Source organism: Lethenteron reissneri, chromosome 42 (assembly GCF_015708825.2).
Source record: "Lethenteron reissneri isolate LAM-NWPU_2019-01 chromosome 42, ASM1570882v1, whole genome shotgun sequence".
Taxonomy (NCBI): Eukaryota; Metazoa; Chordata; class Hyperoartia; order Petromyzontiformes; family Petromyzontidae; genus Lethenteron; species Lethenteron reissneri.
The window spans coordinates 11,111,909-11,125,820 of NC_083820.1; the positions used below are offsets into that span (position 1 = coordinate 11,111,909).

At 41.9% G+C, this 13,912-nt stretch overlaps 1 protein-coding gene across 4 annotated transcripts in view; it reads left to right on the forward strand.

Annotated features, from left to right (window-relative positions):
* LOC133353052 (zinc finger protein PLAG1-like) overlaps positions 1–13,912 on the forward strand; it is a 33,875-nt gene that overhangs the window by 5,230 nt on the left and 14,733 nt on the right. The gene's annotated exons all lie outside the window — the stretch shown is intronic.

Genomic DNA, 13,912 nt, shown 5'->3' on the forward strand with positions numbered 1-13,912 from the left:
TAAAGCAGGAACACCTCAGTGAGTCTCAGTATGCTTTTTACAGGTGGTTCCAGCATTGGAATATGTCTGATTTCATTCGTGAGTGTTTTTGCACGTAGCAGTAAATACTGAAGTATCCAGAGAAAACAACATGCAAAACATTGCACAGATATACTCATCCATTTGCTGTACTGCCATCAGTAATAGCTTGTGTGTGTGTGCTAAAGGAATGCATAGTGTAGAGTCACTGCAACAAAGCAAACCATGAATGTAAAAATTTGGGAACAAAGCAGCTTTATAGTGGAGGCTTGTGGAAAGAACACAATATTCATTTGACCTTCATCTCAGTTTATTTCAAAGAACTTCACAAAGAAAAATATGTTTGCTAAATTAAAGAATTTCTGATACCAGCAGCAATATTAAATAGCCGCAGCCTTTAGCCCCAAAGTAATGGTTGGACCAATCAGGGCACAGGGAAAAAGGGAACTTTACGGAAACGGGAGCCAAAATTCTGACTGGGAAATGTGCCAAGCTTTCACGTGCTGCAATGTTTACCACGAACTACAGTAAAAAAAAAATCCATCAGCATCCGAAACACTGCGACGTGGGGAATACGAGTGTGTGCGTTCTGCACAGGCATGGCGAGCAGAAGTGGCGTGGTTAAGTGCATTGCGCTACGAACGCTCTGACCCCCCCCCCTCGTTTGATTCCCACTTATGGCAGGAATCAATGACAAATATCTGAACAGGCAGTCCTGGGTCTCACTAGATCGATGGCTCACCCTTAAAGATTGCTTGGTGCAGTGTTTAAACATCAGCATTGGAGAGGCACAGGTGGCTGGGCCTAGTGCTGGCCACCACCCCCTTGTGTGCCAGCCTGGCCTTCATAGGTGCTCGCTAACAGCACCTGCCCCAACGTAGATATCGTCCTCATTGAAAAGTACAAATCCAAAACAATCAGATCACAAATATTGCCTTTGACTAAATAACCCAGAACTTCGATTTCTAAGTTTTGTTGCCGTTCGAAAAACTAGTAGCTTATCTCCGCAATATTTTTGCGACTTTTTTAAAAGTTCCGTAAATTTTTTGTAAATTTGAAAATTGTTGTTTATCGTGACAGACGTTGTTGAGTAGTGGTGTTCAGGAATTATTATTGTTCAGAATATGAAAAAGAAAAACTTGTGTTGTCCCTGTTGGACGGCACGATGAACACAGTCTATGATACATGTGGCTCGCAGGTGACCTGCATGAGAAGCTAAATCGTGGGCCATTAAAGCTACACTTGGACACTTTAAAACGTAACTGTGATCCCTTCCTGCCCTATATTTATAGGACGTATATATTTTAAATTGCAGTGGTGAGCAGCACTAAAAAACAAGTTGCACGTTGGCTTTGGCGACAAATGCGACGCGATCAACCGCACTGCTGCCTGCAGTGTGCCTTGGCGAATCCCAAACGTCGGCGGGAAGTTGAATGTTGCCCTGTGACTTATGACCTGGAAGAGGTCATGGCAGGGAAGTGTGCTGTGCTCTGGGGGTCACGCGTTTGACCCCGCCAGCCTGGCTTGTAATCGCTGCCAGTGAGCGGGGTGAGTAAAAAGCATTCGCGGCACAGCTGAGCAGGAAACTCTCCCGCATACCTGCCACACTGCTGCTGCTGCGTGTGTGTGTGCGCTCGTTTACTTTCAGGCATACTCCCCCCCCACCCACCTACCCCTCGCCTTGTAACAAGAAGAATAAGGAAAATAAAGGGTTTAGCGTCGTAATTGAACGAGATGGAGCATGCTTATCAAAATATAATCTCATTCAATTGTTATGAAAACCATGTCGTGATACTGTCCCTCCGCACCCCCCCCCCCCCCCCCCCAATATTACTGACGTACTTTACGTTTTTCTTTATTTATATTCCCTATTCCCTATATCCATCTTTTCTTTCTCTCACTTAAAATATAGTTTCCTAAATCTTCGCCCCCTACTGCGAAAAAATAGTCGTGATAATCTGTATGTATGTGTGTATGTTGAACTTATTTCACGCCGTACGTAGCAAAACGTGCTAATCGGAGGTGCGGGGGAAGGACAACAAACTCAACAAAAAGCAGTTCTCTGTGAGGCGTTCTTGCGTAAACAAGCCTAGCAATAATAATAACAACATTACTTTGGACATTTATAATCTGGCCGCTGCATACCCTCATTCTTTGGTTTTCTCTAATTCTTGTTAAAAATAGAAATACTATTAAATATTCCTGATATCTGATCAACTATAAATTATCCAGAGTATTGACAGGAAGAAGAAATGCAAAATAGGCTCTACAATGTATGTATCCCACCCGCTTAGAATGGGCGGTGAAGGAGTCCATGAGTACAGACGACACATTTGGGTTGTCAGTCGCATTTTAAGTACCGAACCATTCGCGTGTTTTCAGAGGTGACCTGGCCAAACATGATTGCGCATCGAGGAAGGATTATATCATCACATGTGGGTGAATTTATAGGAGCAGCCAAATAATCTAAATGCATGTTTCTAAATGTGGAGCGTAAAACGGGAGGCTCCGTTGAAAAATCCGTGCGGCCACCACGCGGAGAGAACTTGTGAACTCCAAATATACAGGCGTCAAGGGTTGGGATGGAAACCCACGACGAAACGAGGGAGATAACATCTGCGCTACCCACGGTGGTTCACTTTCGCGGTTATTATTTATTTACGTGGTCATTAACAGGAAGTTATGTAACAACCATTTGAAATTACTGGTGGCTCGTAAAGAATTCACTTTTATTGGCCATATAATCTAACCGGTACGACTAAAGTTTTGCTACCTTAGCTGGTACCAATTTCTTCTTTGGCCCCATGGACTAAAGAAATAGAAAGCGTTGTTCGTTTTGTCGATTATTAAAGCAATTTTCACTGTGTTTTGGGTGACGAGCAGCTCATAATACATGCGAAATGAGCCGAATACCAACATTATTTTTTGCAAGCTTGATTTGTATGTGACCCGGGTAAATCCATAACAAATAATAAAGAGTTAGTTGCACTGTAACATAGCTGTGTTTGGCAAACCACGTGATTTGTAATAAATTGTCGCCTACTATGATCCACGTAGTGTGTTCGAGAGAGTGGCAGTACTTGACTGCTAATGCGCATTTCCTGAGGGAGGATGTAAATAGTGGGCCCTGCTTTTTTGGAGGCCCTGTGTGCATTTTGAAAGGCACTTGCGTGTGGTTTTCATTTTAAACTATTTTGATGTCAGATGTCGTGGCAGCCCTGCAATACCTTGCTCTTGCCACTGCTGGCGGAAGAGTTTCCACGGGAAGGAGCTCTCAAAAGCCCTGCACAGCGTAATTTTCCCGCTCTTCCACGTTGGCTGGTCAATCTGGAGCATAACCCTGTGTAGAAAAATGGGATTTGGAATCATTTTAGCAACAAAATAACAACAAACAACATACAAATCTGGGATACTATTGTCTTGCCTGCCGGTTATTTATTGAAATAAAATATCGTGTTAAATAGTTGAAAGTTAATTTGTAAGTAAGAAATGTAATACACCAGGTTCCCCCCCTTAAACTTGGACCAACAGGTTGCTTATATAATTGTGTTGTACACTGTGGTGAACAGTTATGTAATGCTCCATTGCTTTTCCTCTTACAATCACAAGAATTTGTCCTTCACTGCATGTTAACTTTGATATTCCCAGTGTGCTGTCACTGGAAGGGGGCATCAGTGTAATGCTAAATTAATCTTAACACAGTATACAGGGAGTTTCACAGCATTATTCTTATTTCACTTATTTTCTTCCATTTATCTTCTCAAATTTCATATCCATCGACTTGATAATGCATAAACCATAACACATGCTTTGTACTGTATAATACACGTGTTCACATCCGTTACATTCTATCTGCAGATGTACTGCTCCACATCGTACATTGTGGGCTGCTGTTTCACTAACTACATTCCAGAAATCTTGTGCGCAAGTATAATACAACGTCGCTTATCTGACCCATCACCCACAAGGTGCCAGTATTTGTGCACAGTGGTGGAACTATCATTTTCCATAGATGTTCACAAATCTCTCCTTTTCACACACGTACCTATACAATCTTTCGATTTAAAGCTTTCGTGACTGCAGGGATTCATCTTCTTGGTTCTTTCGGTAAAGTTACGTAGAAGGGAAATAGTAAAATAATACAAATAAAACAGAATAAAATACAATTCTCACGACGTTTCGGCCACAACGCAAGCAGCCGTCCTCAGGTGAAGAACAGGTCTGACGCTGTCTTTCCGACAGACCTGTTCTTCACCTGAGGACGGCTGCTTGCGTTGTGGCCGAAACGTCGTGAGAATTGTATTTTATTATGTAATATTTTTATTAATGTGTTATTTCCCTTCTACGTGACTTTACCTAAAGAACCAAGAAGACCTATACAATCGTCAACAAAACTGCCTTTAAAGGAAAACAATATAGACAATCGGCACACGTGCTATGACGAAGGGTTATTGCCCGAAACGTCGCAGATTTGTTTTCGATTTTAAAGCAGTGTTGATGACAAGTGTGTTAGTTTTTTTTTTGCCGATGGTTCATGTGCACTGCTGTCAACGCAGCAGCAGCACCACCAAATAAATAATGAGCGCCCTCCTATACAGGTACCGAAGTGCCCAGCGAGAGTCAGATAAGCGACGTTTGTACTGTACCGCTAACTTTAGTTGGGTAATGGTTCGCACAAAAAATATTTTCGGGCTCCCGCAACCCTAAACTTGGCAGAATAATTTACAACACAGATGCCCAGTCAGAGTTTAAACGTAAGACAGGGAACACAAAGAGGCTGTGTATAAATACACATCAGTGAACGGCAGGCCAATTTAAATGCCGCTTTCAAGGAAAAGTTTTTTTTTTATTGCCTCTCTAAACAACGCGGTATTACAAATGTCGCTGTGAAAACGTGCATGGAAAAATTGACAGCTTTTTTTTTGCAAACGCTTTTATTGAATTTGGAGCTGTAAGTGCTGTTTGACTCAAGACCAGCAATGGGACCACCTATAGAGTTTGGGAATACGGCAGATTCTGCGGGGTCCCCCCCCCCCCCACTTTTCCCAGGACCCACAAACTGCCAAAAAATTAAAGTTCTCTGCATGAATTGTGGATCTTCCTACGTTAGAAGGAGATCTACAGTACAGCGTTACAACAATGCTCTTTATGTGTAACGTATCGGTGTGTAAATAGAAAAAAATACAGTACTGCAAAATTCAACCAAAATTTTTATTAATTCCATTTCGGCTATGAATAAACACTGTTGATTAAACGTAAAAGTTTCACCTGTAAGTCTCCCCGAAAGTTAATTGATTATATATAAGCTATTGTTTGTGCAGTTATTATACTGTATATTCGGAGTTTTTAGCATCACTTTTAAAATAAAAAATATGCCTGCCTGATCTTATTACAGATGCCAAGCTTACAGAAAATAAGGACATGCACTCTGCTGCCTATGTTTTTTGTACACTGTTTTGTGTTGTTTACTAACATCCTCCTCGATGAATAACATACATTTTCGATTCGTATTTTTAAAATTTATCTTCAGCATTGAAAGATGCCTACATATTAATACGGCATGTGTTTTTTCACAAACATCTAATGCGGGCACTGTATTAACTTTCGTTTTCGAGGTACGGTGTACATGTTTGTAATGCAATAAAATTAAATATGTTTTGTACATTGCATGTATAATAAGTACCACTTTGTGGGGAAGTCCACAGTTCTATTTGACAGACCTACCCTTGCCGTTGGAATGTGGAATTTCCACCACTGGCTTCTGTTTGTAAACGAGATGAACTCCACCCTCAATGTTCAATTAAGCAGGGAAATCGCTGACTTTTTAATGCAATTGCACACATTTTTGTTAAATATGCCATGTTTTCTACGAGCCCAGAAGAACACTCGATGGCGCTAACGCCTTGTGGATTTCAGAAGTTTGACATTACACGTTGAAAAAGGCCAAGCAAAAAGTGTCATAATCATCATGATCAAGATATATTTGGGCAAAGAAATACATTTCCGAAACTGGCCTATAATTTCTATATGCCGTCAGAAAGTGTAAAATACTGTCACACGTTCCCTGAATACTGCACGAATCATTATTATACAATAGTCACGAACTAACCATTGGTGTGTAAAAGATATACTGTGCTAGATTAAAAGGTTGAGAGTTAAAATCCTTGTTCGGGGTTAACTCAGCCCATTACCAATTCAGGATCGAGTACCACTTTTAGTCCATGGGACTAGGCCAACATTTATGTCACGTGTTGGTCTCATGATTTGACTTGCCCCAGGCCATAGGAATGTGGAATTCCCACCACTGACTCAGGGCTGTAAACAGAAGAAAGCTTTGTCACGTGATCAAAACGTGCCAATGTGTTACTACTCCAGGACACCGACGCATTAGCAAACCCACATGAGACATCTCCTTTACCAGTGGCAAAATATAGTAATAGGTGTTTACCCTTTCAACTGGTACAAAAACTGCTACCTTTATACAAGGGATCATGTTTGCAATAACCACAACACAAGCAGTCAAAATGCAAACAAAAAAAAACTCTGATAATGATAATGATATGCACTGTCCTTGAGGTTGATTGGTCCAGACCCGAGACAGATTTTCTTAGAACCTAGTCTCCATTGGTGTTGGACCAGATGACGCCAAAAGGCGTCAACTTCAAGGACAGTGCATATCATTATCAGAGTTGTTTCTTTTTGTTTGCATTTTGACTGCTTGTGTTGTGGTTATTGCAAACATTATCCCTTGTATAAAGGTATCAGTTTTTGTACCAGTTGAAAGGGTAAAAACCTATTACTAAACCCACAATTTTTGCAGTTCTGAATACGACATTTTGCTGGTGACTGCAACCAGCATCATCAGACAATTCTCAGAATTCTGGCAATCGTCTGATGTGGGTTTTCTGTCTAACACACCGGTGTGCTGAAAATTAGTAACAAATGTACACATTTTGTTCACGTGACAACCCTTACTAATTCGCTGTGTTGGTGGAGGTGATTTTACAGTGTGACACATTTACGTGTTCTAATGTTACTGTAGAGTTCAGTACAAAGCTGGGGTTGCTTGTCCCGTGACGTTTCTGATCTGTTGTGGAGATACAGCTACAGTTTTTGAGCTTCGGGGAATGCGGTTTTCAGGTTTTCCTAAATCGTATAAACGTAAGTAAGGGTTCTTAAAAAACCCTATGATATGCGGGATGCGACATATCCCCTCACGTTATTGAGGATGCACTTTATGCTTGACCTCGACAAACCGCTTGCAGGCATTATCACGCCAGTGCAACAGCTATTCTAGTTATTGTTCCAGTTCTAGTTATCATAGTTACACCTACCTGTGTTTGTCACCAGAGACGAGCAGATGGATGAATTTGACACCAGATTTGAGTGTGAATTTTGATGTTGGTTTCTACTGTTACAAAGGTTATTGCGATGAACGTTCCAACGTGTTTTTGGGTTGTACTGAGTGTTCTTTGGCACGATGTCCAACGTTTCACTCCAGGGAGTTGGGACCTTCAATATTCGTTTCAGTTTTCCATGATGCCCGACGTTTCGCTCCGAGAGCCTCTGGCGATTCAGTTCCATCGATTCAGTTGCTGAAGAAGTTGCCAGCGGATCGTCAGGAGCTTGGGCTGAACAACCGTGTGTAGCAGCGCTGGTTTTCCCCGATTCGGGAGCGCCGAGTCTCTGATCATGCCACGCAAAGCTGCCAAAGTGTGTGTGTGTTTTAGGCGCAGCAAGAAAACTCCCTATTTGGTTTTCCTACGTGAATTGTAATGCCAGTTTGGCACGCAGTGGATTGTCTCAGGCTCCGAAACTAGACGTGTTATAGAGCCCTGTGGCGTTGTGCACAGCTGAGAGGAGCCGATTTTTTTTCTCTCCCGTTTTCGTTTGCTCGCAGCAGCAGATATCATTTCCTGGAGTGCTTGTAATGTTTTGTTATGGTCGCGCTTTAACAAATGGACACAATCGGATATATATAGCCGTACATTATTCCATAATAAAGTCGTACATTGAATGCTGCATAGGCATTAAATGCACGGTTGTGCTGCTGTGTTTGTGGCCTCTGACTTGTTTTGGGCTTGTACTGAACTGCGTGTTGTCCGGCACGATGTCTTGACGTTTCCCTCTACGTGCTGGGAGCTTCTCTCATTCAACACGCGGTACAATCTCAAAACACATCCTAGAAAATTCAGAACAGGGCTGCAAAGCCGTAGACTTAAAAATATATTTACAGCATCCAAATGCAATACTCTTTTTGTGTGAAACGGCATCATAAGCTCATAGCACTGACGCATAAATTGCAAAGTTGCCACGAACTAATGTCAGGTATTCCAGTTTTTTTACGCCTAATTTGGGAGGAAGAGTTTGATGGATTTTCTCTTTGAAATATTGGTGGATTTGTGAGGCCTTCATCCAGCAGTGGATTGACCATGGCTGATGATAGTGATGAAGCTCTATGTGCGTTTTTGTTGAATTTACGTGTTAAACTTCAATATTTAACACGATAAAATATTATTGATTCCTAGGGTAAAATAACATCGTCAAACAAATACTCCTATACAAAATACACCACTTTTAAATATAAATTATATTCCAATTTATTTATTAAATTGGAAAATAAAAGTAAAAATGCAAAGCACTATACTCACGGTCATATCACATCAAAATCTGAAATTACATTTTATGCAAAGACAAATTTTATATTCAGACTTTGCAGCAGCATCCTGAATTAACTGCGGCACACCCAGTGCAGGAGATATGGCCATGGGCAAACTCAATTTTCTATAGACGTCAACAAATCCAACCTTTTCACACTCAGTATTGCATTCCTCATCTCAAATACCTTCGCTTTATTCTGAGCTACAGTGAGGCATTGGTGAATATTTAAAGCGATTTACGTGAAGATTTTTTTACCCGTACCCAATACATGTCCACTCATCTTCTTGGTTCTTTCTGAAGACTTGGTCTTCTCGACAGACCTGTTATACACCTGAGGATGGCTGCTTGCGTTGTGGCCGAAACGTCGTGAGAATTATTTTATTATGTTTTATTTTTATTATTTCCATTCTACGTGACTTTACCAAAAGAACCAAGAAGATGAATCCCTGCAGTTACGAAAGTTTTAAATCGAAAATGTCCACTCATGATGTAACTCATTTCCCACAGATGTTCATATATCTTGACCCTCTCCCATTGCCCACCCACACAGCACCTCGGCACCCAGCGAGTTGGAATATGCGACGTACAGTATTATCCTTACAGTGTTGCCTTGAAGTGCTTTAGCTCCACTCGTAAGAATGCTTTTTCGCGTTCTCCGTGTGTCCACGTTGGAAGCCAAATGTTCTGGGAAACCGATCCACATAAACAGAACATTTTCGGACTGTATGCCAACCCGAACGTGCCAACCTAAAATTAGAAGTTGAGTCAACATATTTTTGAGTTTGCTTATCATTGCTACATTCATGAGCAGCCAATTCAGCGAATTTTTTTTCCTCTCTGCGGAGTAAAAGTTTTTTTTAAATGCAGAGAAATTTCAGTCGAGAGCGTTTATTGTTGACGTCAACTTAGAATTGCGTTAAATTGAAACGCCATTCAAATCTTGAAAGGAAATTTAGCCCGGGGCGTGCTACAAAATACATTTTAAAAAACGTCGTATTTGACACGTTATTTGTTTATTTGGGGTTAGGTCATTGTGTAGATGCTGTATAATGTGAGATAAAGCTATGCAGCCTCCACCACCGGACACAAAGCCGACCAAATCAACACGTCACGTGCCGCAAATGTGACAATTGATTTTGTTTTTCCAATTATGAATCATAAAATTGGTCGTGAAAGCCTACGTATGGAGTTTATTTGACAGTTGTTTGCGTTTGGTTTTAGTTTAAAGATACGACCACATGAGTGCCAATAAAACATCCAGTGGAGATATTTTTTCTCTCTCAAGAGACGCTGAATGCTACATAATCGAGTCTTGTTGCTTGACCTTTTACCGTATATACTCTATGTTATGACATGGATATTATTTTAGATTCACAGCAAAAAAACTAACTATATCGGGCTTTTTGTTTCTTGTTTTCACCTGCGGTTAAAAGTTGTATGCAGCAGTAATCTATATTTTGTAGATACAGTATGTCTGATTGTATAAGTCATCGATTATGCCATAACACAATCATTGGTGGGGGGGGAACAGTCTCACCTCTGTTCCCATGTGTGCCACTGGACGGGAGGTGCTGGGCTGTGCTTGGTGACATCATTGACATCATCAACCGTGTCACTCTGGCCGTGGCTCGTGGCGGGGGTTTCCCGCCTTCAGGAGAAAAGGTGTAGGGGATGGCCGCTGTTTTTAAAGTTTCCCGAGTAATCCACGAAAAAAAATAGTCATTTATTTTTATAATTGTTATTTGATTAATTAATCTCGACTAATTGTCAGAGCTATAACTTTTTGCACCTTTGCTGGATGAGTAGAGTTGAAATCATGCTCTCATGCCTGCATGTGTGTGGGTGGACATCACAATTAAGTGTTTCGTTGTCAGATGGGTTGGGTTTTTGGGGAAGGGGGGGGCACGTGAGTGCTTGCGGTCACGAACTTCCAAGAGCCGTAAAACCACAACGAGTGAGAAGGTTTGTTTTTTTGTGACACGTGGAGTAAGTGGTACAGGGCAGCCCTCCGGGCCAGGAAATTTTCGGAGACTCTGTAATCATTTGATATAGTTCTTGAAGGGCCGGAATGGGGATGACGAGACTGGCTGCTCTCCAAACCGACACTGGCTATAATCAGTTACATCGAGGTCATTGGAATCTGGAGTTTCGGCAATGCTCAGCTCGTTCGGTCATGACGTAACAATTAAAGGTACGGCCCTGGCAATTTCCTGCTCATGGCATTCCTTGCAGAAGTGTCTCAACGAAAGGTAGCTTTCGGGTGCCCTTCTAAGAGGGTATTTTTACCCGACGCTACTAGGTTTGGCCAGACGTTTAGTAAAGGTGAGAGTACTCAGACTTTATCCCACAATTTAAAACCTGCTGAGCAAAGAACTGAGGTTTACCCATTTATACATCTGGGTCGACAGAGGGCAGCTGAGTTTAAGAAACTTTTCCCATTGTTTTAACCATTTACTACTATAATGAGCCAAGAATGTTTGTGTGTCCCGTGCGTGACGTCACTCCGCGTCGACCAGCCCCCCTCATTAATAATCATGAAGAGGTGACGTCCTCCACGTGGACACCCCCTCCCTATTAATAATAATTAGCGGGTGACGTCACTCCCCATGGGGGGGGGGCGAGGCGCCTCCCCCCCTCCTCAGCGTCAACTCACAACCCTCACTACAAAGGCAGAACCCTCACGTCACGTGATCTCCATAACGCTATTGAGACAAAAAGGACGTCATGATGAACAAGGGATTATAACCTTTAAATGAAATAAGTCTGTGTCACCGTGGCCTTACAAATTACACACGAATGGATGCAATTAATATCCCGTCGCGGTTCAGCTTTTCGCTTGCAAGTTTCAGATTTACGGCAATACACCCGTCCTTGGACTAGCAAAAGCTAGTTGTAAAGTAATTGCAAAATGACATAATTACTTTTTCCACGACCCTTCCCTTAAGTCTTTAAAACGAATTTAAATTTCGACAGCGTCCAGGTACAACACAGAAAAGGCATCCCCACGTGGTTTTGGTTGTTATCACGTTTTACGTGCAGTGGGCAGCAGAGGGCAGTGCATACAAATGTGTTGTACTGCACTTCTATGATATCGTGTCCATACCATCTGCCACCTTCAACACTGCACTGATCAGCTTGGTGAAGTATGGCCAAAATAACCCACACGATCCACATGGCATTTAGAGGTGCTCATCCAGCAGTGACATGACAGAAGTGGTGTGTGAAAGAGGCCCCCCCCCTCTCCAACCATTATATAAACGGAGTGGTAGCTCCTGAAATCTCTCATTTACTTGATACAGCTGTCGTGGCTGTGACGGTTCCACCTGAAGACGGAAGCTTGTGTTGCCTCCGAAACGTCGTGATTTTTATTTTATTTTACTTTTAATGTTTGACCTATGTTACTTTACCGAAAAAAACCTAAGAATATGAATCCTTGCAGTCACGAAAGCTTCAAATCTAGAATTAATGTGTGAAAGAGGTCTTAGCTATCCCATAAATTGTCAGGATTTTTGGATCGAATGTTCTTGTATAATCGCGGCGAACTAGGATCAAGCGTGGCGTTAACAGGGTGTCTTTAGCTATGCCGGTACTCTCTGATGTTCTATAGCTCTCTAACATGCTGTCGGGTTGTTACCGCACGCCGTTCGATCTGATGTCCAACGTTCACTGCAGGACTTTCTTTGGGACCCTTTTCTTCCTCAGGAACCATTCCTGATGAGCTGCCAGTACATGGAGTGAAACGTCGGACTTCATGCCAAACAAATCTCGAAAATCGCATCGGAAAGCTGTACAGCACAACTGTGAAAATCTGCGCAGTCTAATGTTTAATGTTTTAAAATACCGATGTATGGTATAGTGCAAAAACAAGTACGTTTCTTTTGGAATTGATTCTCGCTAGGGTGCCACTCGAAATTCAAGTTTGTTTTTTTCAAGGTCACAGTTGCTGGCTTGATTCAGTTTTCTTTTTAACCTTAAGCACTACATTTTTAAAGACAATCCCTCAATGTTTACCAGTTGCTCAACGGAGTTTAATAATGCATTACAATGGATACATAGAGTCGTAGTATAGAGGCATAGACGCGGAGAAGAATAAAAAAGGGATTCTGAGCAACGTGTAATTATTAACACATCAGTGACATTTTCAGCAATTGACTTTTACACGAAGAGCAATACGGGTGCTGCGGTGGCAAGATGTTAACTCCCTCGCCTGGTATGCAGGAGGTAATGGGCTCGATCCCGACCCTAACGCTTGTGTATTTGGAGTTTGCGTGTCTATCTCTCTCTCCCTCTGCTCGCTTGGATTTTTCTACAGATCCTCCGGTTTTTCCGTCCACATTTAGAATCAACATGCGTTGAGAGTATTTGGCTGCGACACATTTCCACACGATAAGCCACTTTGTTGAGTTATCATTTGTGGCCATGTCGCTTCTGTAAATGAGCTCCATAGCTCAGTGGGCCTTACCTGGTAAAATAAAAAATAGCAATAGTTTTAAATAGTTTTAACACACTCAGAGGATGTAAGCAAAGAATACTGAAACTTCACATTCCCATATGCTTATTGAGTGGCACACGAATTCTCGCGTTCCGTATACAGTACCTACAACACCACTACTATTCAGTGGCTGATTACAAAGTAAACAGATGCAGCTCAGAAACTAAATTAAAAGTAGTTTGTACGAATGTCCATGAGGACAATTGCGCGCCGCTTAGCTTGAATATTTCTGCTTCAATGGTATTCCAAAATTTCTTGGCATTTCCTTTGCCACTCAGGTTATTCACTTGTTTTGCTGCCGGTGACAGTGTGAGTACAGTGCAACGTCTCATATCCGACCGTCACATTTCCGCCCTGAGCAGTACACAGTGTAACAGTCGTTTGTGATAGACGTTCACAAATCCGACCTTTTCACATGCAGTCTTGTAATTGTTAATTTTGCATACATTCGCTTCTAAAGCACAGCAACACGTTTCCCACATTTAAGGCAGTTTGCGCTTCAACTTTGTCCAGTATCTGACTTGGGCGTGGATGTAATGGTCATATTTTCTAAAGATGTTCACTTGTTCAACCGTATCACATATCCACCTATAACAGTACCTCAGTCCCCAGGGAGTTGTAGTCGCATATCCACCAGCGGGTGACTCGTACGCAACACGACATTAGTGCCGTGCAGGTACACTGCTACAATGATTGTAAACGCCGGCTCAAGCCCTACGTGTGGGATTGTGAGTTGTGTTC